Source organism: Cyanistes caeruleus, chromosome 27, assembly GCF_971803275.1.
Source record: "Cyanistes caeruleus chromosome 27, bCyaCae1.hap1.1, whole genome shotgun sequence".
Lineage (NCBI taxonomy): Eukaryota > Metazoa > Chordata > Aves > Passeriformes > Paridae > Cyanistes > Cyanistes caeruleus.
The window spans coordinates 1,978,092-2,004,790 of NC_141727.1; the positions used below are offsets into that span (position 1 = coordinate 1,978,092).

The 26,699-nt window shown below is 47.7% G+C and overlaps 4 pseudogenes across 5 annotated transcripts; 1 reads left to right on the forward strand and 3 right to left on the reverse strand.

The window, feature by feature from the left end:
- Positions 1–753: 753 nt before the first annotated feature.
- On the reverse strand, positions 754–1,158 carry LOC111944603 (feather keratin Cos2-2 pseudogene; annotated as a pseudogene).
- A 5,273-nt stretch (positions 1,159–6,431) lies between these two features.
- LOC111945192 (feather keratin Cos1-1/Cos1-3/Cos2-1 pseudogene) lies at positions 6,432–18,048 on the forward strand (annotated as a pseudogene). 4 transcript variants are annotated; one of them, XR_015279480.1, is made up of 2 exons: positions 6,432–6,521; positions 17,930–18,039. The product of XR_015279480.1 is annotated as a feather keratin Cos1-1/Cos1-3/Cos2-1 pseudogene, transcript variant X2 (transcript). The 4 variants fall into 4 exon arrangements; XR_015279481.1 differs by lacking the exon at positions 17,930–18,039 and adding an exon at positions 15,570–15,685 and having other exon boundaries at positions 6,448–6,521; XR_015279479.1 differs by lacking the exon at positions 17,930–18,039 and adding an exon at positions 14,331–14,757 and having other exon boundaries at positions 6,485–6,521.
- On the reverse strand, positions 7,952–10,786 carry LOC147649153 (feather keratin Cos2-2 pseudogene; annotated as a pseudogene). Its single transcript, XR_015279483.1, has one exon. The product of XR_015279483.1 is annotated as a feather keratin Cos2-2 pseudogene (transcript).
- A 3,072-nt stretch (positions 18,049–21,120) lies between the features above and the next one.
- On the reverse strand, positions 21,121–21,447 carry LOC111945188 (feather keratin Cos1-1/Cos1-3/Cos2-1 pseudogene; annotated as a pseudogene).
- Positions 21,448–26,699: the final 5,252 nt, after the last annotated feature.

Consider the following 26,699-nt stretch of genomic DNA (forward strand, 5'->3'; position numbering starts at 1 on the left):
GAACCTGATGGACAGATTACATACATTCATACACGTGAGAATTGTTACAAATTTATAATAAAGCCAGAAGACATATTCAGATGAAAGTCATTTACCACTGCAAGTGGTAAATGAGTATGTAAATGAGTATCAGCCAAGTATGGCTGATTGTGAATTACCTCAGCTCTGCATGTCTGGATACCAGCTGGGTCCTACCTGTGCTGAGGGAGTGTATCCAATCTACTTGTGCTCGTGTGCTTGCCATGGACTGTAGACCAGGCAATGGAGGGAAGGGGAAGGAAAAGGTGAGCTTGTAGGCTGTACCCAGACATTGTTGTTTCCCTTCACAGCTGTTGCCAAACTTTGGAGCCATGGTTCTCCTGATGATCTTGTCTACTGGCTGGCATACCCAGGGATGACTTTGTCAGCTTTAAGGGAATTGAACCCTGTTCTTTCTCCACCATTTTCCCTAAGCAATATGAAAGGTTTGCCAGAAAATGAAGGATGACTCAGAGGCCAAGGCTTGGATGCAAAAGTATTTTATTGAGTCTAAAGAAGAGGACATAGCTCACAGAAAGCAGTAGAAGCAGCCCCTAAGATGCAGTGAAGCTCCTCCAGGGTGACCATCTGTCTACCTTAAAGAGGAAGGGACGGCAACAGGCTCCCCTGGGCTGGCCTGGGGACAAATGGACAGCACAGAAAGAAGATGGAATAGTAGGAGAAAGAAACATCATCCTAAAGCTGTAAATAGAATGTCCAAAAGCTCTGTTTCCTGACCAGAATCATGTTCTGCCCAGAACCACGTTGTGAGGTCATGGAGGTTCTTGCCTGAGGATGTTGCCAGCAGATTTAGCAGGGACGACATCTGCTGCCACCAAAGCAGTTGGTGATGCAGGAGATGTCAAAGCCCCCAGAGCTGATGGGCACTCCACCACAGCTGAGGATGTTGCCAACGGCAGCAGAGGTGGAGGATCCCACGGCGGTGTTCTGTGGGAAGGAGCTGAGGACGGGGCCGGGCAGGGTCACCAGCACAGCAGGCGGCTCAATGACGACATGGGAGCTCTGGCACTGCCTGACACAGCACTCATTGCAGCTGCTGGCCAGCGGGCAGGGGCCGCAGGGCTGGCAGCAAGGGTCGCAGGGCCGACAGCAGGACATGGCTCGGGGTCACAGGTGCACCTGGTGCAGAGGGCAGGCAGAAGGAGAAAATGGGGACACATGAGGAGCAGCACTGCACCCAAACACCCTGCAGCCAAGGCAGCTCCTGGCCCACATTGCAGTGCCCAGCTCAAAGCCCAGGAGCCCCTCTCATCCAAGTGCCAGCCTCTCTCTGTCTGCACGAGACCTTGTCTCCCCTGCCCTCTCCCAGCAGAAGCAGCTCCCAGCCCTGTGCTCCCAAATCCCGTCTCAGCTGAGACCTACAGCCAGGAAAGAGCTGCTCTTGATGCAGGAGGAGGAGAAGAGGTTTCCCACTCACCTGACGATTCCTGAGGAGAAGGAGGTGAGAGAAGCGGATGAGAGAGCAGAAACTTGGGCTGCCTTTTATAGCAGTCCTGCACTACCTCAGGCCCAGAGGCACCTTTGTGGAAGGCATAATTTTCTGACCAGATCCCAGCTAATGGTAGGGGCTTTGTCCTGGTTTCCTGCACTGCTGCCTTGTCATTTCCTGGCCTCTGCCACATGCTTTCCTATATGAAGGGTCATTTCTCAAAGTGCCAGGATGACAGCATCAAGGATTTCAGGGCAGAAAGACATCAGTGGACAAAGAAGGTTTAGATCAAGGGCTGTTGGTATCCTATGCAAGCAGGTGATTTGTACCTGTCTCATTCCTCTGGACTCCTTTGGTGGCCAGAAATCAGTCCTGCTCTCATGCTTCCTGTCCACATGCCCAAGGTCTGCGTGTGACATGACACATTTTTTCTTTTGATTCCTTCATCACTCTGTCATCAATACTCAGTGTTATACTCAGGTGGGCTTCTGTTGGGTGTATTTCACTCTAGTGCCGTCCTAAAAGTACTCAGAAAAATTGTGCAGTCTCATTGGCCTCATGTCATCTCATGTCATCTCTGTGCACTCTCTGTAGGTCCTCTGTCTTTTGGTGGTGCACTTGAGTCTGTTCTGCCAGTGTGAGGGTTCCATGCAGAGCACACATGTCAGTGTGGGCTTGTGAGGTCTTTGTCCTGAAAGTATGTGCAGATCATGGTGGAGGACTCTCCCTTGTTGTGTCCTTAAGCCCCACAGTGTTGCCAGAAGGAGACAATTTACAGCTGAACAGTGCTGTCTTCAGCCTTGCAGAGAAGTGTCCAGAGAACTGAAATGCAGCCTGTGCCTCCTGCACCCTCCATTTTTTGCTTTATGTTTAGATAGAACGCCAAGAATGTCTGTCCACTCCTTCAGGATATAAATCCCTAATAGATCCCTTCTGGTATAATGTTGCTCGTGACGGGGAAGGGACACAGGGTCCCCGTGTCCAGGCCAGTGCCTGATGCACTTCTATAGTTCAGCAGCCCAGTGCTGAGTGAGGCAGTGCTGAGACCTCCCAGCAAATGGGTCTTGGACCTGACCTACGTTCAGGTGTTGCTCTGCTGAGGTATGTAGGACAGCTGGACCAAGCCATCATAAGAGTTGCATAGCTGAGTGCTTCTCCCTTCCCTCTGATGGCCTTGCTGGAATCTGCCAGGCAGTTCTGCTGGGAGGCTTCAGCCAGAACCACCTCCTCTTCCTATTGGGGCAGCTTTCAAGATGAGGTCCTCGTGCTTGTAATCTGAGTTAGATCTCTAGCTGTGACACATCTGTGCCTGTATCTGACCAGGACCCCATTGCACTGAATCTGGACTTTGATACGCATGTAACTTCCCAACTTGACCTGGGATCTGTCTCATCTCTGTGAGCACACATGGTGATTGCTAGAATTTGTTGAACCCTGGTTGTTGTTGTGGGACCTCATCCAGACATCATCTGATGATGCTAACATTAAGGAAATCACCATAATAACCTCCGTGTGTTTAATTTTCTGAGATACCTACCAAGGACATTGGATGTCTCTATTTTTAGAGTATTTCTTTTAAATCTCTAAGCACGACTAGTAATACCATTTTTCTTGAGAAAATTCAAAGTTGTCTTCTGCTTCCTATCTGTTTCAGCAGGAACATCCTCATTCTCCCACTGTTTTTGCCCTCAGAGAACAATGGGCGGTGCTATCAGTCCTTGTACTTGTCTACCTGGAAAGCAGTGTCAGGTTTACAGTTTTTCTTTTCCCAGCCTTCCATCCCTCACTGCCCCTCTCTCCCAGACCAAACACTCTTCATGTTTTCCAGAAAAGACAGTGCAGAAAATGTCAACTGTCTTTGTAGTTCCAAATTTCTGCGGTTCAAGCACCAAAGGCTGTTCCTCATGACCTCCAGGCTACAGGAGAGCTGGGAGCTCAGAGGAGCGGCATGCTATAGCGATCCCTTTCTGCTGTGCTAAATTCTGCAGAACTGGTAACTCAAATTTAGAGAGTCTCCCACTCGTGTGTAGCAACCCTGGATGTAAAATAAATGGGTTTTTTTATGATGCCATGCCAGGAACATAGCAAGGCTCATTTTGCAATTGCCTGGAAGAGTAGACAATACACCTTTATCTGACTCTTACAAGAGTATAAACACTTCCGCATGATTGTACAGGCTGTGCTTGCCAAACTTTTAAAGACAGTCTCACTTTCTCTGGACATGCAATGATGTAATATTCTAATTGCAGGAGATACCAGCACCAGCAGCCCCTCTGAAAAGGTAAGCAAAGCAGCAACAGTAGTGTGGCGAGCAGTTAATGAACTAGAAATTGAGACTACACCTGAGGAATGTCAAGGCCAAACTGGCCCTGGTGGACCAATGACATTTTTATTTCTCGACTCAAGTGCATTAAAGAGACAGAACACAGACCCTCTGAGTAGGAAAATGTACTTCTGTCATTATTCCAAGCTGTTATACACCCTGAGAACTAAGGGGTAACCTGTCTGAGCCAACTCTGCTGAGACTTGTAGTGTTTTATATTTCCAGGAACATTACCGGGAATTTTGCCAGCATGTCCCATTGAAGATTGAGTTACTCATCAAAGAACTCCTTATCATTTTGGTAGGAGCAATCATTGCCAGGAGGAACTAAATTTGGATCACACATCAACAAACTCAACCCACAGGGCTGAAACCTTCACTTCTTTTGTTTATGCTAATCAATATGGTAAGCATCTGCATTCTGCACTACACATACTTCTCTCTTGTGGCTGCAGTTTACTGGGGCAACAATTACAAAGGAAGGTGACAGTCAAAAGGTAACCTAGGATAATAAAAAGGGAATTCCACTCCTAGCAACTAGATAATAGTAGCAAGTATTAATTTTCCTTTATGATCCCACAAACCATAAACCACACTTCTTGTTTCAACAGTGCACGATGCTTCAGTATATACCATGTACCCAATCATTGTGTCTGCATTAAATCCCAATGGAGATGCACTCTAGTCCCTAGAGTACAGAGTATGGTCCTGATGGAACGGATGTGCTTGTGCAAGAACCCCTTGTGACTTTGTATTTGTAGACAACATTATTGTACATACAAGTACCCTAATATTTTTGCTTGTAACTTTGTTGACATTATGGGATATGATTTTAGTTATTCAGCTCCTGTTATGTCTTACCAATTGTTATGATTTAATTATACACTGACTTATGTCCAGCAGCCTATTCCTACTGAATGAATCTCACTTGGATGTGAAAAATGCTATTGAAGGAAGCTTGGGAAAACAGACAGAAAATTTTGATTACCATTCATCCCAATGGAGAAAAATCCACTGGGTGATGGAAAAATCAAAGAAAGACAGAGGACATCATTGTTGGGACATTGTCATGGGGTAGCTTTACCTTTAAGACAGCTTGGAGGGAGAGGAAGTTGAAGCTGCTGGTGGCTGATGGGAGTTTTTCCTTCCTGACCAATTATCGGTCATTTTCAAGAATTGACAGCAGATCTGACCATTAAAAAGTGAATTCAACTTGTAAACACCCCCTTAAGAAGTACAGACAGAATTCTCTTGCTCTCTTTGGTTTCCGGCTTCTGAAGAGGTAACAGGATTCTGTCTCGGCCTCCTCTCCCCCCCCCCCTCTCCAGGCCTACAAGGCCGCGGGGTGGAGGGGGGGGAGGGGGAAGAGAAGCAGCGCTGGTTAGCCGAGCTTGGTTTTCAGTTTTTGCTGCTAGACTGAAACTTAACACCATGAACTCTTGCAGTTTTCTTAAAGCTTTTAATTCTTTTACTACCTGGATAAACATACAGATTACTCCTCTTCTCAGAAAGACAGAGAGAGAGACAATCAACATAGAAGAGACATCATAGAACTACCAAAAACAGTGAAGAAAAGAGTTAAGTTTAGATAAGAAAGAGAGAATAAGGAGATGCTTTACAGCTGAAATATCTTTCTGTTAAAGCTATGGAGATGGACAATAATAGTATAAAAAGACTCCTTTAATTCATGATAAGAGTATTAGGAGGAATGAGATATTCAAAGTGTAACTTTTGAGCAGAAGAGAGAGAGAGAGTGTGCTTGTGATACTGTGAGTTGCTGGAATTGAGTTGAGTGAAGATTTTGAAGCTTTGGGGGCAAAGAGAAAACTGTTTTCCAGGAAGGCTCACAGAGACAAATGAAGAAGACTTCTGCCTTTGAATAACTTATCCTTAAAAATAAGATTCCTAAACTCTGTGACCCATACACACCTTGGAGATGTGAAATGGGAGGAGAAGATCTAATGACAGATTTCCGGGCAGCTGGCATTAGAGAAATAGAAAACTATGATGAAAAATAGTTTTCTCGTGAGAAACTCCGTAAGCTAACAGAAAGAGACTTCTGTTTCTCTACAAAGACTGATGAAAGACTGTAGCAAGAATTAAGACTGTTTTTAACCACCAAAGTCCTAAAGTTATTTGTCTCTATGTTGTCATGTGTACAGAGAAATAATTAAGATGTAGAAGATAAGGGGGTTTTCTGAAAGTTTATTCTGGTATTCTCATTCTTGTAGTTTGTTAATAAACTGTCTTTATTCCTTTTAAGTCTTAAGCCTGTTTTGCTCTTGTTTTAATCCATATCTCACAACAAAAAAATAAGTAGTTTTTTAGTTACTGGTTTAAAACCACGACAGACATTTAAACTGGGTAGTCACCAAGAGCAACTGAAGCTCCTAATAACACATTGTACCCTGTGATTGTCCTTCTGATGTTAATATTTTTGTCTTTTATTTTTGTAATAAGATTGTATATTAAAATGTAGGGGATTGTAAAGATACTAACCTCCAAATTCAGAGACAGCTTATAGAGCTTTTCTCCTTTCTCTCTCTCTCTAGTTCTCCTTTTTCAGTCCAAGTCCATACTGATGTTTGAGCCACCGGTGATAAGATGATAAAATGCTAAGATGATGTCTCAAACACCAATAACCAGATATCCATGGAGCCAACCAAGGACTGTTGATAAGAAGGCACTGTGAGAAAAAACAGGCTGTGGCTGAAGAAGAGGCCATACAGAGGTAGGCAGCCCATTTTTGCAACAAGCGTCCTTGTTCTCTCTCCTGGAGACAAGTACAACACAGTATGGTGCAAACACAGGAGTGAGGTCACAAAGTGAGCGTGGACTGCCAGCCAAAGGTTGACCCAGCAGCAGTGAGCACTGGTTTGGTCAAAGGCCTCATCCAGGTGATGCCTTAAGTTTTAGCTTTCATATTTTTCAGATTATGTGCTGCCCAGGTGTGTAGTTCTGAGCTTCATATTAAGTGTTATTAAGCTCTCTTCACAGAATAAGGAGACAAAACAATCCTTTTTCAGCTTGAGACCAAGGACAACTGTTACAAGTTTCAGGCCCAAAAGCATAGACAACAGTGGACTGTAGAGGGAAAACAAGAAGGATGGGACTTTATAATCTGAAGCTGTAATTGGACAATTAATCCCAATATGCAAAGGACCAAAATTTATGACAGTATGAGACCTCGTGACCGGTCATCAGTTTTGTGACTATTTTGGGTTCCTCTTCAGTATAGCCCTGGCCAGACTCTCGTACTGCCCAACATGTATCCATTAATGCCTTTTAATGAATACCTACTTTATTCTTTAACTCTGTCTAGCCTCTGTTCAAGGTCAGCCTCTCAAGGCATCACAGGAAGAACCTGATGGACAGATTACATACATTCATACACGTGAGAATTGTTACAAATTTATAATAAAGCCAGAAGACATATTCAGATGAAAGTCATTTACCACTGCAAGTGGTAAATGAGTATGTAAATGAGTATCAGCCAAGTATGGCTGATTGTGAATTACCTCAGCTCTGCATGTCTGGATACCAGCTGGGTCCTACCTGTGCTGAGGGAGTGTATCCAATCTACTTGTGCTCGTGTGCTTGCCATGGACTGTAGACCAGGCAATGGAGGGAAGGGGAAGGAAAAGGTGAGCTTGTAGGCTGTACCCAGACATTGTTGTTTCCCTTCACAGCTGTTGCCAAACTTTGGAGCCATGGTTCTCCTGATGATCTTGTCTACTGGCTGGCATACCCAGGGATGACTTTGTCAGCTTTAAGGGAATTGAACCCTGTTCTTTCTCCACCATTTTCCCTAAGCAATATGAAAGGTTTGCCAGAAAATGAAGGATGACTCAGAGGCCAAGGCTTGGATGCAAAAGTATTTTATTGAGTCTAAAGAAGAGGACATAGCTCACAGAAAGCAGCAGAAGCAGCCCCTAAGATGCAGTGAAGCTCCTCCAGGGTGACCATCTGTCTACCTTAAAGAGGAAGGGACGGCAACAGGCTCCCCTGGGCTGGCCTGGGGACAAATGGACAGCACAGAAAGAAGATGGAATAGTAGGAGAAAGAAACATCATCCTAAAGCTGTAAATAGAATGTCCAAAAGCTCTGTTTCCTGACCAGAATCATGTTCTGCCCAGAACCACGTTGTGAGGTCATGGAGGTTCTTGCCTGAGGATGTTGCCAGCAGATTTAGCAGGGACGACATCTGCTGCCACCAAAGCAGTTGGTGATGCAGGAGATGTCAAAGCCCCCAGAGCTGATGGGCACTCCACCACAGCTGAGGATGTTGCCAACGGCAGCAGAGGTGGAGGATCCCACGGCGGTGTTCTGTGGGAAGGAGCTGAGGACGGGGCCGGGCAGGGTCACCAGCACAGCAGGCGGCTCAATGACGACATGGGAGCTCTGGCACTGCCTGACACAGCACTCATTGCAGCTGCTGGCCAGCGGGCAGGGGCCGCAGGGCTGGCAGCAAGGGTCGCAGGGCCGGCAGCAGGACATGGCTCGGGGTCACAGGTGCACCTGGTGCAGAGGGCAGGCAGAAGGAGAAAGTGGGGACACATGAGAAGCAGCACTGCACCCAAACACCCTGCAGCCAAGGCAGCTCCTGGCCCACATTGCAGTGCCCAGCTCAAAGCCCAGGAGCCACCTCAGCCAAGTGCCAGCCTCTCTCTGTCTGCACGAGACCTTGTCTCCCCTGCCCTCTCCCAGCAGAAGCAGCTCCCAGCCCTGTGCTCCCAAATCCCGTCTCAGCTGAGACCTACAGCCAGGAAAGAGCTGCTCTTGATGCAGGAGGAGGAGAAGAGGTTTCCCACTCACCTGACGATTCCTGAGGAGAAGGAGGTGAGAGAAGCGGATGAGAGAGCAGAAACTTGGGCTGCCTTTTATAGCAGTCCTGCACTACCTCAGGCCCAGAGGCACCTTTGTGGAAGGCATAATTTTCTGACCAGATCCCAGCTAATGGTAGGGGCTTTGTCCTGGTTTCCTGCACTGCTGCCTTGTCATTTCCTGGCCTCTGCCACATGCTTTCCTATATGAAGGGTCATTTCTCAAAGTGCCAGGATGACAGCATCAAGGATTTCAGGGCAGGAAGACATCAGTGGACAAAGAAGGTTTAGATCAAGGGCTGTTGGTATCCTATGCAAGCAGGTGATTTGTACCTGTCTCATTCCTCTGGACTCCTTTGGTGGCCAGAAATCAGTCCTGCTCTCATGCTTCCTGTCCACATGCCCAAGGTCTGCGTGTGACATGACACATTTTTTCTTTTGATTCCTTCATCACTCTGTCATCAATACTCAGTGTTATACTCAGGTGGGCTTCTGTTGGGTGTATTTCACTCTAGTGCCGTCCTAAAAGTACTCAGAAAAATTGTGCAGTCTCATTGGCCTCATGTCATCTCATGTCATCTCTGTGCACTCTCTGTAGGTCCTCTGTCTTTTGGTGGTGCACTTGAGTCTGTTCTGCCAGTGTGAGGGTTCCATGCAGAGCACACATGTCAGTGTGGGCTTGTGAGGTCTTTGTCCTGAAAGTATGTGCAGATCATGGTGGAGGACTCTCCCTTGTTGTGTCCTTAAGCCCCACAGTGTTGCCAGAAGGAGACAATTTACAGCTGAACAGTGCTGTCTTCAGCCTTGCAGAGAAGTGTCCAGAGAACTGAAATGCAGCCTGTGCCTCCTGCACCCTCCATTTTTTGCTTTATGTTTAGATAGAACGCCAAGAATGTCTGTCCACTCCTTCAGGATATAAATCCCTAATAGATCCCTTCTGGTATAATGTTGCTCGTGACGGGGAAGGGACACAGGGTCCCCGTGTCCAGGCCAGTGCCTGATGCACTTCTATAGTTCAGCAGCCCAGTGCTGAGTGAGGCAGTGCTGAGACCTCCCAGCAAATGGGTCTTGGACCTGACCTACGTTCAGGTGTTGCTCTGCTGAGGTATGTAGGACAGCTGGACCAAGCCATCATAAGAGTTGCATAGCTGAGTGCTTCTCCCTTCCCTCTGATGGCCTTGCTGGAATCTGCCAGGCAGTTCTGCTGGGAGGCTTCAGCCAGAACCACCTCCTCTTCCTATTGGGGCAGCTTTCAAGATGAGGTCCTCGTGCTTGTAATCTGAGTTAGATCTCTAGCTGTGACACATCTGTGCCTGTATCTGACCAGGACCCCATTGCACTGAATCTGGACTTTGATACGCATGTAACTTCCCAACTTGACCTGGGATCTGTCTCATCTCTGTGAGCACACATGGTGATTGCTAGAATTTGTTGAACCCTGGTTGTTGTTGTGGGACCTCATCCAGACATCATCTGATGATGCTAACATTAAGGAAATCACCATAATAACCTCCGTGTGTTTAATTTTCTGAGATACCTACCAAGGACATTGGATGTCTCTATTTTTAGAGTATTTCTTTTAAATCTCTAAGCACGACTAGTAATACCATTTTTCTTGAGAAAATTCAAAGTTGTCTTCTGCTTCCTATCTGTTTCAGCAGGAACATCCTCATTCTCCCACTGTTTTTGCCCTCAGAGGACAATGGGCGGTGATATCAGTTAGTCCTGGAAACCAGGTAGTCAGTTTTACAGGTTGTCAAGTGTCAGGTTTACAGTTTTTCTTTTCCCAGCCTTCCATCCCTCACTGCCCCTCTCTCCCAGACCAAACACTCTTCATGTTTTCCAGAAAAGACAGTGCAGAAAATGTCAACTGTCTTTGTAGTTCCAAATTTCTGCGGTTCAAGCACCAAAGGCTGTTCCCCATGACCTCCAGGCTACAGGAGAGGTGGGAGCTCAGAGGAGCGGCATGCTACAGTGACCCCTTTCCTGTGGGAGACTGGGGTTATTGCTTCAGGAAAAATAAGAATGTGATGAGAGAACATTCACCATACATTTGATACTCTCCTGAACCCCGGGATGACATTACACTTCCCATTTCAGCTGTGATAAGATAAAATATTTTCATAAAATGCTTTGTGTTTGAAAGGACCTTAAATACAGCTTAGTTCCAACACCCTGCTATGGACAGAGTCACCTTCTACTAGACCGGGTTGATTCAAATTCTGTCTAACATGACCGTTTCCTTTCAGGGAAGGGGCAGCCACAGCTTCTCTGGATAACCTCTTCCAGAGCCTCACCACCATCACAGTAAATAAATTCTTCCTAATATTTAATTTTAAACTATTTTTTTTCAGTTTAAAGCCATTCCCCTTTATCTTATCACTACATACTTCCATAAAGGAGCCCCCTAGCTTTCTTTAGGTACTGGAAGGAGCTATAAAATCTCTCCAGTCTTTTCTTTTCTGGGATGAACAACCCCAACTCTCTGAACCTGTCTTTGTAGCAGAGGTGTTATGGCTCTCTCATCATCTTAGCAGGCCTCTTATGGACCTTTTCCAGCAGCTCCATACCCTTCCTATAGGCCTTTTATATTGGGGGTCCTCAAGCTGGAAGCAGTACTTCAGGTGGGGTCTCATGAGAGGAACTATAGCTTCCCTCAGCCTGCTGGTCAAATTTATTTCTTTTGGCTGCAAACACAGTTTTTTGGGCTGCAAACACACATTTCCTGGTCATGTGATGCTTCTTCTGCACCAAAAGCCAGGGTCCTTCTCCTCAGGGTACATCTCTCTAAATACCATGCTGTATTTTTCCTTGGCCCTGCCCTGAATCCAGATGCAGAACCTTTCACACAATCTTCTTGTACTCCATGAGTTTTGCGTAGGCCCAGGTCTCAAAGTCCACCAAGGTCCTTATGCTCTCTATGGATCATCTCTGCTGTCTGTAAAGGTGACCCAGCCTTGCCTCAGGAATTTGTCAAACACAGAAGGGACAGATTTCCATCCCTTCCTACATCAGGCTTGCTTCCCTGAAGACAAAGCAACAGCTTAACTTGACAATATGGTAAATTAATTTCATGTTTTCATGAATGAATTAATTGCTGTGGAGGAATGCTCAGTTCAGTTAGTGTCCCACTTTAACATTAGCTCCCTTGGGCACAAACCATGGCAGATCTCAATCACTGTTCTCTTCCCAATGACATGTGATAAAACCTCTACCTATGATCTACCTTATAGAGAGAACTGGATTTATTTTGTCTGGAGAAAAGGAGGCCAAGGGGAAAGTTTATTGCTCTAACACTACCTGGAAGGAGGCTGTGTGTCAGTCTCTGTTCCCAAGTAACAAGTGATAGGACAGGGGAATTTGGCCTCAAGTTGCACCAGGGAAGGTTTAGATTGGATATTAGGGAAAAAGTCTTCCCTGAAAGGATTAGCAAGCATTGGAACACACTGTTGAGGGAGGTGGTTGAGTCACTGCTCCTGGAGGAGTGTAGATGTGGCACATAGGAACATGGGTTAGTGGTTGAGTGGGCAGTGTTATGTTTATGGTTGGACTTGATGATCTTGAAGGCATTTTCATGATTCTGTTACTGTGCAGCTATCAGGAGGTTTGGGCATTTGAACTAGACATCTCATAATAATGAGACAATCAAAAGGTCAGTGCAACCAGGAAACACCACACATACCATGAACTTTTTCTTCTCCATGTATCTTCTAAGCCTGGTGAAGAATGGCCTTCTCATTCTCCCTGCATGGAGCAATAGTACCTGCAGACCTTACTGCATTCGTTCTTCCTCATCATGTTTCTTTTTTGAAGATCTGTCACTCCTCCACTGCTGCATCAAAGCTGATGGAGACTTTCCTTGTCACCAGGAAAACCATCGCCTCCTGCAAGCCCTGGTCGTATGTAAATTTGGTTTGTGGTTGTCTTCACCCAGGTGGTTCTGCTGACTGGCCCACCTGCACCCAGGAAAGCCATCACTCAATCCCTCACATGGTCTCTGCTGATCCTGATCCAGCAGCTGCTCCCATCCCATTGTGTGTGCCAAAGAAAATCAAAGAGTTGGAGAACCTTTGCTATGAGGAAAGACTGAAGGAATGTAGCCTTTTCTCCCTGGAGAGCAGGACTCTTGGGGAGGACTTTATCAGAGTATTTAAGTGATTAAATGGGATCTACCAAGAGCACTGAGGGTTTTTCAATGCAAGGATCAACATGGAGGGTCTGTTCATGAGGGTCACACACTGAGTAAAGAGGACCTGGAGATTATTTGAGTCAACTGGCAACTGAGACCAGTGCTTGGGTCTCAGCATGAGCAAGGTGAAGCCTTGGTTTCTGTACATAGCAAGATGTGCACAGGGGCCAGTAAGATGGAGAAAGACCATGTCTCTGTCTTGAACTGAGGGGAGGAGCATGTGTGGAACCTCATAGGCTTCATGGGACACGCTGTACCTGAGTTGTTTTTCTGAGCCCCGCAGTGCCTTGCAGAGTTTCTTTTCTGCATGCAAGAGGCCATGGATATCCAGGGGGTCACATGGATTAGAGCATTGCTCAAGGTGGAAGGCAAAGGAATTTCTGTCTCACATCCCCACTGCTGCCACTCTTTGAACTTGTGGTTTCACTGGTGGCCTCTGTGCAGTAGCCAAGGATGTCTTCATTAGCTCCAAGAGAAAGTGCACGGAGGAAAATCCACTGCTGGGACTCCCACCCTCTGCCATTCTTAACTTTGTACGTGAGAAGATTTGAAGAGTTGCCACAGAAAAAAAAAGGAGAACTTGGAGGCCAAGGCATGAAAGCACAACTTTAATGAGTCTAAGGAAGAAAAGGAGAACACCAGGGGCAGTCACTAAGATGCAGTGGAGCTCCTGTAGGGTGTCCATCTGCCTGCCATACAGAGGGAGAGAGAGCAAAATATCCCAAGACTGGCCTGGGGAGACACAGAGAACAGGTGGTAAGAAAGGGCAGGGTGGAAGAAGCGCTGTCATGTCCCCTCACGTGGCTGTCCTTGGGTGTGTGGGCAAGAAGCACAAAGGGGATGACCATTTCCTGACAACCTGGACAAAAACAAACCGCTCAGAAATTACCCAAGCGAACATCACCCATGCACAAGGAATGCCAACAGCCCTTGATCTGAGACTTCTGCCACAGAAATCCTTGAGCCTCTCATCCCAGCAGTTACAGAATGAGATCTTCATATAGGAAAGCATGTGGGAGAAGCCAGGAAATGAAAAGGCAGTGGAGCAGGAAACCAGGACACAGCCCCTACCATTAGCTGGGATAGTTCGCATTTGACATGAGCTGGTCAGAAAATTATGACTTCCACAAAGCTGCCTCTGGGCCTGAGGCAGGGCAGGATTGCTATAAAAGGCAGCCCAAGTCTCTGCTCTCTCATCCACTTCTCTCACCTCCTTCTCCTCAGGAATCCTCAGGTGAGTGGGAAGATCTTGCTCCTGCTCCTGCTGCTTCAAGAGCAGTCCTTTCCTGGCTGTAGGTCTCAACTAAGAGGGGCTCTTGTAGCACAGGGCTGGGAGCTGCTTCTGCTGGGAGAGGGCAGGGGAGACAAGGTCTCGTGCAGACAGAGAGAGGCTGGCACTTGGATGAGAGGGGCTCCTGGGCTTTGAGCTGGGCACTGCACTGTAGGCAGCCTTGGCTGCAGGGTGTTTGGGTGCAGTGCTGCTCCTCATGTGTCCCCACTTTCTTCTTCTGCCTGCCCTCTGCGCCAGGTGCACCTGTGACCCCGAGCCATGTCCTGCTGCAAGCCCTGTGACCCTTGCTGCCAGCCCTGCGGCCCCTGCCCGCTGGCCAGCAGCTGCAATGAGTGCTGTGTCAGGCAGTGCCAGAGCTCCCATGTCGTCATTGAGCCGCCTGCTGTGCTGGTGACCCTGCCCGGCCCCATCCTCAGCTCCTTCCCACAGAACACCGCCGTGGGATCCTCCACCTCTGCTGCCGTTGGCAACATCCTCAGCTGTGGTGGAGTGCCCATCAGCTCCGGGGGCTTTGACATCTCCTGCATCACCAACTGCTACGGTGGCAACAGATGTCGTCCCTGCTAAATCTGCTTCTGGCAACATCCTCAGGCAAGAATTTCCAATACCTCAGGATGTAGTTCTGGGCAGGAGATAGAGCTTCTGGACATTGCCTCTATAGCATCAGGCCATTGTTCCCTTCTTGCACTCTTTTTTTCCTCTTCTTTGCTGTCTATGTCTCCTTAAGCCAGTCTATTGGAGACACATGACCCTTCGTCACTCTTTTGGGCAAGCAGATGCACGCTCTGCAGGAGCTCCACTGTGTCTTAGTGGCAGCACCTGATACTTTCTGTGAGCCACCTTCTTTTTTTCTTTACACTCAATAAAGTTGTTTCGCATCCAAGCCTGGGCCTCGAAGTCCTCCTTTTTCTCAAGCAAATCTTCCAGTCCACTCATGGAAAATTGGTGGAGGAAGCAAAGAATGGGATTCCCTGCAATGGATTTTTATTCCTGCCCTTTTCCTTGGAGGGGACAAAGTTACCCCTAACTATTCAGCAGCTAAAGGCCATGAGGGAGACATCAATAGCTGTGAAGGAAAACAAGAATTCCTTCATCTAGTCCACAGCTTTATCTCTTCTTCTCTTCCACTCCTTTACCTAGTCTGGGGTCCATGGCTCCCACAAGAGCACAAGCAGATCTGATGCACTCCCTCAATACAAGCAGGCAAAGCTTTCCAGACATGTAGAGCTGAGGGAATTCACAAGTTAGGATTGGTGCCAGTCATATACTCAGGATACAGTCTGGTAAATTACTTTTGTTGAGTTTCTGCAAATGACTTATAGCTTCAGTATTAAATCACAGCGTTTCTCCCATGTATGGATGGATATAACCTGTCCATCAATGTCTACCTGATCGAAGTATTGAATTATATCTTGAATTATGGTCAAATTATGGGAAATATTAGTTAATGTGTTGGGTTTTGTCTGTTTTGTCTAGATGCTGTTACTGCTTGAAAATTTAAAAATAGTGAGTGAGAGGAAAACTATCTCTTCTCCTCATCATCTCAGAATCCTTGCTCATTTTTCTTCCTCCAATCCTCCATCACTTCTGCCTCTTCCTTCTGATCTGTCTCAGCCTAGTCTTTCACAGAAGAAAAAGTATTGCAGAAGTTCTTTCTCTCTCTGAGGTAAACATTTTCTTACCTTTCCACCCAAACAGACAGGACCTTTGATAGTTGATGCAGGGACACAAAAGTCTCTCATCCCACTCATTCTTAGGGTGTCCCAGTCTCTCCTCTAGCTGGCGTGTGTTGTGCAGCATGCCCTGACTATCCACTCCTCCTGCATGTTTGCAGTGCCAGGGCTTGCTTTTTTTCTCTCCCTAAACCTTGGAGACTTCCAAAAGGACAAGAAACGAGGAGCAGGATTAAACATTGCACAGGTCCCTCCAGGTGTCCTGGAGGCAGCACAGAAGGACCAGGGACTACAGGCTGTTCCCTGGAGACTCTGGGCAACATGATATTAGATATGGAAGATCTGATTCTCTCTGGGGTTCCCTATGGGAGGTAAATGGCATTATTTTGCTGTGGGACACCTGCTGAGCTGAGGTCTCAAACCTGTTGCCCAAACATCCCCCACCCTTGCTGTTCCCATAAATGTGGCTGTAGCACAGAACAAGAAACAAAAAGGTGTTGTGGCGGTGTTGATGGCAGGGGTGCCGCGACAACCCTGAAGAAGCCGTCCAAAAGGACCGCTCAGGAGCACTGGTACATCCTCAGCCCAGCGAGTGGTCTCTGCTCAGCGGCGGTCAGCAGGCAATGCAGGAAGAGAGACTTGAGCTCTGTATGGCATTCCACTGAGAAGTAGCCTTTATTAAAGCAAGGCCCTCAGTGAAGGGAGCCACTGACATCAGCTCCTGGAACTGGGGAAAAAAACCAGGGTATTTATAGGTAAGGAGAGGGGAGGGGGAAACTTGGATACATGTATCAGGGTGGATTGATAGGGAGGGAAACCAATGGGGTGTAACATATTAACATAACTCAAGGACCCCTGTGAGTGACACTTTTCTCTCTCTGAGAGCAAAGTGCCTCACCTAGGGAGAATCCCTCCAAGGGAGAGCCAGGATCTCTGAATTGGCCGGTTCCCTGGCCTCCACAACAAGGGAGCCTTTTCTGCTGCTACTTTGCATCCCCTTGTTTAGTATCTCAGAGCTTTTCCCTGCAGAATCACATTTTCTTCCAAGCACCATTGTCAGATCACTGTCACCCAGCAATGACAACTCAGAGGAGAGGAGAGAGCACCTTCTATTTACCTTGTTCCTACCAGACCAGTAACTTTTATGCCTTGTCCTGGTACGAGCTGCGGCAAGGCCAAGCCCCACAGCTGCTCTCCTATCAAGCAGGCTCTGGCCCCAAGCACAGCGGCCGGATCACCACGCACCTGAACACCACGGGGAAATACAGTGTCCTGAAGGTGGAGGAAGTGCAGCTCTCCGACACTGCCTTGTACCTCTGTGCTGTGACAGACACCCCGGTGCAGGGAGCGTCCCCGGCTGTGCAACAACCCAGGGGAGGGACAGAGGGGAGGTGTCTGTGCAGGGATAATCTTGGGGAAAAGTGAGCTCTTCTCTTGGAGGACAATTTCCCTGGTGCACCCAGAGACCTTCAGGCCTTTATGTCAGCGGCTTGAGAAGAAAGAAGGGGTGGTGAAAAAAACCCTGCTTTGGAACAGGTTTCCCTGTGCATCCCAGGGCAGGAAAGTATTTCTCATGTGCTGTGCAGGGAACACTTGTCCATTCTCCTCTCTGTGTGCTCTGCACAGCACCAAGGGCTGGCAGGAATCAATCAGAGACTCACCCAAGCCTCGTAGTTGGATCCTGTGAAAAAGGTCTGGGGGGGTTTCTGCTTGTTTTCTATCTTAATAAAAGGTCTTCATGTAGTTCCCTGAGCTTTTCTCAAAACCCTATCACTCATTGCAGCTGTTGGCCAGTGGGGTGGGGCTGCAAGGCTGGCACTGCTGTACACAGGACATGTCTTGGGGCACAAGCAGCACTTGGAAGGAGGAAAAAAAATATCAGGATAAATGAGAAGCACCACATCAGGAGTGAGCCAAATTACATGCAGGGCCAGGAGGTGGAGGCTCTGCAGAGGTGTGTGAGGGCTCCTTGGCCTTATCCTGCCAGGGTCCAAAAGAGCTACCAGCTCCTATGCAGCCGCTGCCCAGAGTTATTTTCTGTCAGACTCATCTTGAATGCAAAATATTGCATTTGAAATGCAAACCATACCATTTAATGCTATGGGCTGTGGCTTGGCTTCCTGAATGGCTGTGTTTTTATGTCCTGTTTTATTTTTATTTCAGGCACATTTCTCCAATGAACACTTTTTTTGGGTTTTTTTGTTTGGTTGTTTTTTTGGGGTTTTTTGCTTGTCAAGATGAGAGGTTCAAGCAATTCTGGATCAAAACACATCAGCTTGGCCGAGTGTAGTCAAAGCAAATTGTCAGTCTGGATCACGGCTGTGGGGATCTTCGGTGGCCCTGTTTGGAAGGAATGACTCAGCTCCTGGATTTTGTGCTGTCCTGCCTAACAATGAACCCAGAAAAATTCTGCTCCTCCTTCTCTTCTAGAGAGAAGCAGCCCATGTCTGGGCCTGGTTCCTCTCCTGAAGGCTCCATCATCACCACATGTCCACAGCAGAGGCCATGGTTCATTCTTTCACAGAATCATGGAATATGCTGAGTTGGAAGGGACCCACAAGATCATCAAGTCCAACTCGTAGCCTTGCACAGGACACTGCCAAGAGTCAGCCTGTGTGCCTGAAAATGTTTAAATTTTTGTTGAACTCTGTCAGGCTTCATGCTGTGCCCACTGCCCTGGGGAACCTAGTCCAGTACCTGACCACCCTCTGGACAAAGAATGTTTTTCTGATATCCAACCAAAACTTCTTCTGACATAACTTCAGACTATTCTTTTTAGTCCCGTCACCACAGAGCAGAGATGAGTGCCTTCCCATCCTCTTCCCCTCCCAAGGAAATGGTAGACTGAAATGAGGTCTGACCTCAATCTCTTCCTCCCCATGCTGAACAGACCAAGTGACCTCAGATGCTCCTCATAAAGCTTTCCCTCAAGGCCCTTCCCAATCCTTGTGGCCTCCTTTGAACGCACTCCAATAGCTTAATGTCTCCTTCTAAATTGTGTTGCCCACAACTGAACTTAGGGTGAGTCCACTCCAGTGCTGAGCAGAGTGGGACAATCCCCTCCCTTTCTCAGCTGGCAATGCTGGACCTGATGCTCCCCAGGACACTATTGGGCCTCCTGGCTGCCAGGGCTGCTGGCTCATATCCAACTTGCCATCAAGCAGGAGCCCCAGATCCCTTTCCATGACACTGCTTTTCAGCCTCTTGGTCCCCAAGTACCTCCAGGGTTGCCCCATTCCAGATGGAGAATCTGGCACTTGTCCTTGTGAAACATATGGTTGGGATTGCCCAGCCCTCTAATTTGTTCAAGTCTCTCTGCAGGGTGTCCCTACTTTTGAGGGAGTTGACAGCTCCTCCTTGTTTTGTATCATACATGAACTTGCTTAGTTTCCCTTCCAGTCCTGCATTCCTGTCATTTATGTAGATGATGAAGAGCACTGGGCTAAAAATGAAGCACTACAGAGCCCCAACAGTAACAGGTCACCAGTCTGATGTCACCCCAGTCACCGTCATGCTTTGTGCCTGACCCATGAGCCAGTTGCTCACCCATCACATGAGGTGTTTATCCAGGTGTGGGCCAGACATTTTGTCCAGAAGGATCCTGGCGGAGTATCAAAACAGTATCAACAGTATCAAAAGCTTCACTGCAGTCCAAAAAGATTATATCAACTGCCTTCCCTTGATAAACAGGTGAGTTACCTTGTCATAAAAGGAAATCAGATCTGACAAGCAGGTGTTCCCTCTCATGAAGCTGTGCTGGCTGTGACTTTGCATGTTCTTGTCTCATGTGCACTTGTGTGCAGCTGGGACTGTCTGAATATACATAGGTGCAAAAATTTGTGCATGATTCCTTTCTGACATGCTTAAGTGTGTGTATGTCCATCCCTCCTCATGAGAGATTGCTCTACTTATGGCATTAACATGCTCCACTGCTCTGCCAATAAGCTCCACAGAGCACCCAGAGTCTAAAGGAACTTGTGTGTAGCTGAGCAATAACAGAACAAACCTGGCAAAGAATTATCCTCACCACAGGCACTGAAATGCAGTCTTCTCTACCTTCAATCCTCCTTCTCCTACTGCTTCAAAGCTCACACTCTGCTGCTGATGATTCCTGGACCAAATTACGATGATTTCATACCAGTTTGGATTCTTAGTTTAATTCACTGTAAACAATATTAGGAATGTCTAAACATGGCTTGCAGTCCTCATTCCCTGCTTCTCCAGGTCAGGACACAGCTCTCGCAAGATCTAGGGATTTCAAAAGGATGAGGCTTACTTTATGGACAGCAGAAAGGCTAACAAGTCCTGCCAGCTTCGTCCAGGCTATGCTCAAGTGAGTTTCCTTGCACTGCAGTGTCAGTGCTGTCTGGTGTGAGATGCATCTCTGCCTCCTGTTCAAGCCAATGCCAAATGTGCCAGTGCAGTCCATCAGCCTGGTGCTGTGCCAGGCAGAGGCTGAGACCTCAGGTTCAACATGTTCTGATCTAAAGGACCATGGATTTGGGAAAAGAAAGTGGTCAACGGGTATTTGTCCTCACTTTTTTTGAGTCATGAAGGGGAGAGGAAGATGGAGTAGAAACCATGGTCAAATGCAAAGGTTGTTCACTGCATTCCAACTCCCGTTATTCTGCAGGGGAAATTATGTCCAGGACCCTCTCACCAACAACCCCACTGGAGCTCTGATCATACTAACAAGAACACCCTCAGGAGATCATGGGGCTACTATTGCTTCAAGGTCTCCCAACTTCCTAGGCATTTGTGGGCAAAGACACGTCAACACGAGGCTTGATGGTGTCTGGAAGCAGAGCAGCCAGAGGATGTCTTCCTGAGCTCCAAGAGATTTTACCCTTAATAGTTTCCCCTCCATGAAGCCCCAAAATTCCATTCCTCTGTGAATGGAGAAGGGTCTCCTTATGCCCTCACTGACTTCCATGACTAAACAACACCTTTCTGCTTTGGCATTCAGAAGAGCAACCAAAGGAAGAACCACAGAGACACAGAATTGAATGCAGCAGAACTTTAATGAAATGAAAGAAGGAAACAAAGCCACTGAAAGCAGAGGCCAGCAGCACAGGCAGCACCAAGGGCAGCAGAGAGTCTGCACTCCTTGGCTCTGGAGTAGTTCCTGCATAATGTCAGTCTACCTGTCCCACAAAGGGGAGAAACCAAATGGTCCCTACCAAGCTGGCCTTTGGGGAACATTGCAGCACATAGGAACCAATGCAAAAAATGAAAAGGGAGAGAAAGGCAAGTTCGGTCAGCTATCCTGCAAACAGCACCCAAAACCTAGATCCTCTGCCCAATGCCATGTTATGAGTTCCTCAAGATGTCTTGTTGGGGCTTTCCGAGCATCTTTAGCAAGGACGACATCTGTTGCCACCATAGCGCCTGGTGATGCAGGAGATGTCAAAGCCCCCAGAGTTGATGGGCACTCCGTCAGAGCTGAGGATGTTGCCAACAGCAGCCGAGGTAGACGATCCCACCACGGTGTTCTGTGGGAAGGAGCTGAGGATGGGGCCGGGCAGGGTCACCACCACAGCAGGCGGCTCAATCACAACGGTGGAGCTCTGGCACTGCCTGACACAGCACTCATTGCAGCTGTTGGCCAGCGGGGTGGGACCACAGGGCTGGCAGGGACGGCACTGGGTGTTGCAGGACATGACTTGAGGCCACAGGTGCACCTGGAAAAGAGAGCAGAGAGAAAACAGAGCACAAGGCTGGGTGGGTTATCCCATCACAAAAGAGCCAAGACCATCATGAGTGGGAAGCTGGAGACTGGGCCAGGAGCCCTGCAAAGAGCAGCCTGACTCAGGAAGTTCTCTCCCAGCTCATAAACCAAAAGGCACCACTGTCACCAGCCTCTCTCTATGCCAGCCTCCTCCCCGCTTTCCCCTCTCATGACCAAATGCTCCAATCCCCAGACATGAGGAAGCCAATTTGAGATGTCCACCATGTGGAGATCTCACTTTGGAAGAGAAAGAGAAAGGGCTTCAGACTCACCTGGTTCCCAAGCTGAAGGAAGCAAGAGAAGTGGATGAGAGAGCAGAGACTTGGGCTGCCTTTTATACCTGCCCTTCACTGCCACAGGACCAGGGGCAGTCTTTGCAGAGGTAACAATTTCCCAGCAAGCTCATCTTGAATGCAAACCAGCACACCTAATGATATGGGCTGTGTTTTTATTTCCTGCATTGCTGCCTTTTCATTTCCAGGTTTGTTCCATGCTCGTTCCCCAATGAAGGCTTCTTCTGATCCCTGGGATTAAAGGCCCCAGGATTTCTAAGGCAGGAATGCAGCAGTGCAGGCAGAAGACTCAGTTTATGTACTGCATGGGCCCAGACCAGGCAAGTGATGCTATCCTGATCACTCTTCTGGGACTGTTTGAAGTGTTGTTTTCAGGAAGAAGCTGCAACACTCATAGAATCATAGAATCATAGAATCATAGAATCATAGAATCATAGAATTATAGAATCATAGAATCATAAAATCATAGAATCATAGAATCATAGAATCATAGAATGGCTTGGTCTGGATTGAACTTCTTCATAAAAAAAAGCAGTGACACTCACTAGATAAAGTTGTTCCAAGCCCCAGCCAGGCTGGCCTTGAATACTTCCAGGGATGTGGCAGCCACAGCTTCTGTGAGAAGTTTCATTGCCTCACCACCATTTGAGTAAGGAATTTGTTCCTAACATCTGATCTGCATCTTTCCTCTTTTAGGGAAACCATTCCACTTCGAACTATAAGTATGTGCCTGTGTAAAAAGTCAGCATCAATGTTTTTGTGAGCCCCCTTCACATTCTGACAGGCCTCAATGAGGTTTCCTCAAAGCCTTTTCTTCTCCATGTGGAACAACCCCAACTCTCTCAGCCTCTCTTCATAGGAGAGTTGCTTCAGCCCCCTGAGCATCTTTGTGGCCTCCTTCAGATCTGTTCTAACAGGTCCATATCTTTCTTGTGCTGAAGACTCCATGTCTGAACCCAGGTGGGGTGTCACAAGATCAGAGCAGATGAGGAGAATCACTGCCCTCAACCTGCCAGTCATGCCTTCTGTAATGCAGCCCAGGATGCAGCTGGCTTTCTGGGCTGCAAATGCAAACTGTTGGCTCATGTCCAGATCTTCATCCACCAGAACCCCCAAGTTCTTCTTCACAGGTCTGCTTTCAATGAGTTCATCTCCCAATCTGAACTCATGTCTGGGATTTCCTGATGCAGGTGCTGCACCATGCACTTGAACTTCGTAGACTTCATCAGGTTCTTATGGGCCCACTTCTCAAGTTTCTCCAGGTCTCTCTGGATGGAAATCTCCTGTAGTGTCAGCTGTACTGCTCAGCTTTGTGTCATCTGCAAACATGCCAAGGGGACACTTGATCTAATATCCCTGTGATTGAAAAAGATACAAAAAAGTCTCAAGACAGAGCCTTGAGACATGCCCCTCTTTGCCCTGACTCCATGTGGTCATAGAGCCACAGACCAAAGCTGTGTCTATCCAGCCATTTTCATATTCACAACAGTACACCCTTCAAATCCATGTGTATTGAGTTTGTATGGCCTTTTTTGGGTAGCAGAAGGGTTACAGGGCTTCTGTGAGAAGTTGCTGGAAGCTTCTTTGCTGTCCAGCAGAGCCAAAGCCAGCTGGCTCCAGGAAAGACCCATAGCTGGCCAAGGCTGAGCCCATCAGAGGTGGAAGTGACACCTCAGGAATAACACACAAAAGAAGGAAAAAAATTATTGCACAGGTGTAGTTGTGGCCAGGGAAGAGCAGAGTTAGAATACATGAGAGAAAACAGCTCTGCAGACACCAAAGTCAGTGGAGAAGGAGGAGCAGGAGCTGCTCCAGGCTCCAGAGCTGAGATTCCACTGCAGCCCATGGTGAAGCCCACGGTGAGGCAGCTGTGCCCCTGCAGCCTACAGAGGGCATGGGGGTGCAGAGATGCACCTGCAGCCCTTGGAGGAGCTGACACCAGAGCAGGAGGATGTCTGAGAGAAGGCAATGACCCTGGAGGAAGCCTGTGCTGGAGTAGAGTCCTGGGAGGGACCTGTGGAGAGATGAGCCCATGTGGAGAAGGTTTGCTGGAATGATTGTGACCCTGTAAGGGTTCCTGAAGGACTGACTCTGTGGAAGAGTGACCCACATTGTAGCAGTTTGTGGGGAACCAGAGGCTGTGGGGAGGACTCATTTTGGAGAAGTTAATGGACAGGAGTGACCCCACCCTGGAGCAGAGGAAGGATTCCCACTCCTCTCCCTGAGCAGCAGCAGGAACAACCTGTGATGAATTGACCATAAGCCCCATTCCTGTCTCCCTGCTCTGCTGGGGGGAAGGAGGAGGTAAAGCTGGGAAGGAAGAGGAGGTAGGGGGAAGATGTTTGGTTTTTTGGGGCTTTTTTACAAGACTTATTTTACCTCTCATTATCCTCCTCTGATTTTGTTGGTAATAAATTCAATCAATATGCCTTAGTTGAGTCTGTTTTGCCTGAGTATTTGCTAAGAGATGTCTTCCTGTCCTTATCTCAACTCATGAACCATTGTTATATTTTTCTCTCCCTTGTCCTCCTGTAGAGGAGAGTGATAGAGTGGCTTTGGTGGGTGCCTGGTATCCAGCCAGGGTCAACCCACAACACCATCTCTCCAATTTGGAGATAAGGATGTTGTGTGGACTATGTGGAAGGCCTGACACAAGTTTAGGTAGATGACACTGGCCAGTCTTACCTTGCTGACTGTTTCAGTCACTCCATCATTAAAGATTGCTCAGACTTGCCCTAGGAGAAGCCTTGCTGGCTGTTTTGGATCACTTCCTTGTCCCAAATATGACTTAGAGTTGCTTTCATGAGGATCTGCCCCATGATCTCCCCAGGCACAGAGAGATGAGGTTTACCAGTCTGTGATTCCCTGGGCCTTTTGTATTGCCTCCTCAAAAATCCAGTCTGCTGCTGGATGCCCAGGACTCCCATGCATAAGGATAGGCCATGTCCTTCCCTATCCCTCCCTCCTCAGTTCACCCTGATGGTGATTTGTTGTTGTCTCCCCATACGTGTGCAGGGTCTGACCCCATCCTACCTAACTCTGCCCTCAGGAAAAACTTCTGGCTTGTTTTGACTTGTCCACTCTCTGAGCAGTCTGTGAGTACACAAACAATGCCATGAGCTTGCCTGGGGCCTTGCCCTTCCCCACAAGGCTCCAGCCCTGCTGTGGCTGTCTCCTGGTGTCCTCAGAAGAGTTCACAGTAGGGTGTGTTCCTACATGTGTTCATGTCTGGTGCTCTTGTGTGCAACCAGACTTGTGTGAGTGTATCACAGGTGCATGTTTGACAGGTGTATATGAACATGTGTCCTTTTGTGTCTCTCCTCACAAATAGATCGTGCTGCTCGTGGCAGGGACATTCTCCATGGCTTTGTTCATGAGCCCTGCAAAGCAGCAGGAGCTCAAGTGCAGCTGAAAGGTAATGGCATCAGCCTCCTAGAAATCTCTCCAAAGAGAAGCACTGTAATTAACCCATTTCCTGAACCCTTCTTCTCCTGATACTCCAAAGGTCATACTCCACCAATTATGATGCCAGGCCCCAAAAAGGATGACCAATTTAGATCTTCAATTTAGCTTAGTGTAACAGGATTGGGGATGCCTCAGCATGATGGGCAGTCCCCCTCTGCCTGCCTCACCAGGTCAGGACACAGCTGCTAGGGTGTTCAAAAGGATGGGGTTTGCTTTGTCCTGGTGAAAGAAAAAGGAATCCTACTTTCCTTGTTCAGGCTGTGTCCAAATGGATCTGCTTCCAGTGAATTGTTGGTGCTTCCATGTGTGGGACACAGCCTTCCTTCATGCCAAAGCCAATGTCAAATGTATTCATCCATCTCATCAACCTGGTGCTGTGTCAGGCTGATCTCAGCCCAAACAGGTACTGAATTAAAGAATCACAGTACATGTTATTGGTGTGCACTGCACTGTAAGGACAGAGGCACTGTGCTGCACAGGGAAAGCCAATAAACAGGGTTACCGGGCAGATGGGCACCAGCAGGAGATGCCTCAGCAGTCTCTCTGTGGTGCAGGTGTCACAGTGTCCCCAGGCAGGAGTGGTGCTTGTGCCCTGGCTCTGTGGAGCAGAGAGAGAGTGGGGGACTCCAAGGGTGCCAGGCAGAGCAGGAAACTGGATTGCCCCTATATTAGCAATTTACCCAGTGACAACAGTGCAGGTCTTGTGGGTGAAAAGGTGAGGCTGGGCATCACAAGAACATGTCCATTGGTCAAATGGTCAGATGGAGGAGTTCAGAGACTCTTCCATAAATCTCCAGCAGAAAGTATGTGCAGGGAGTTTTCTGTGTTGGCCCCTTCACATCTCAGCCCCTGTTTTGAGCTTAGCTTTGCCTTTATCAGCTCCTTCCCTACATTCAGGGAACTGTAGACATCTGAGATGTCCCAACCTTTTAATCACTTAAGCTGAGGGTGGAAGTCAAAAAAGAAATTTTGGAGTATCCCTGAAAAAAACCCAACATTTAAATATCTGCATTAATAATGACGCCAGATGTTCTTCACAGAAACTTGGGCATTAATGCCACGACTGTGTCAGGGAAATGAAGAAGAATGTTTTACACTAGTCGGCCCAGTTTTCTCTAGGGACACTCTGTGCCATGCTATCATCAGCCCTGTTACCCACCACCTATAAAATGTGAAGGGATGGCTAAAAAGCAGGGCTTTCCAACAGGTATGCACAGGGTACAGACATTCTGCAGCCTGCAGAACTTGGCTTACACAGCTCCCATGAGCCTGATTGCCGAGAGAGATGTATTCAATGCCCTGTTACCTCTGTCACTCTGACCGGCCATTGGTCAAACAGGCAAGAGGAGGCAATGTCATCTAAGGATTTCATAACCTCACTTTCTGGAAGAAAAGAACATCTGTCTGCACTCCAGACTCCAAGATGGGGAAAGGGCAATTTACACAG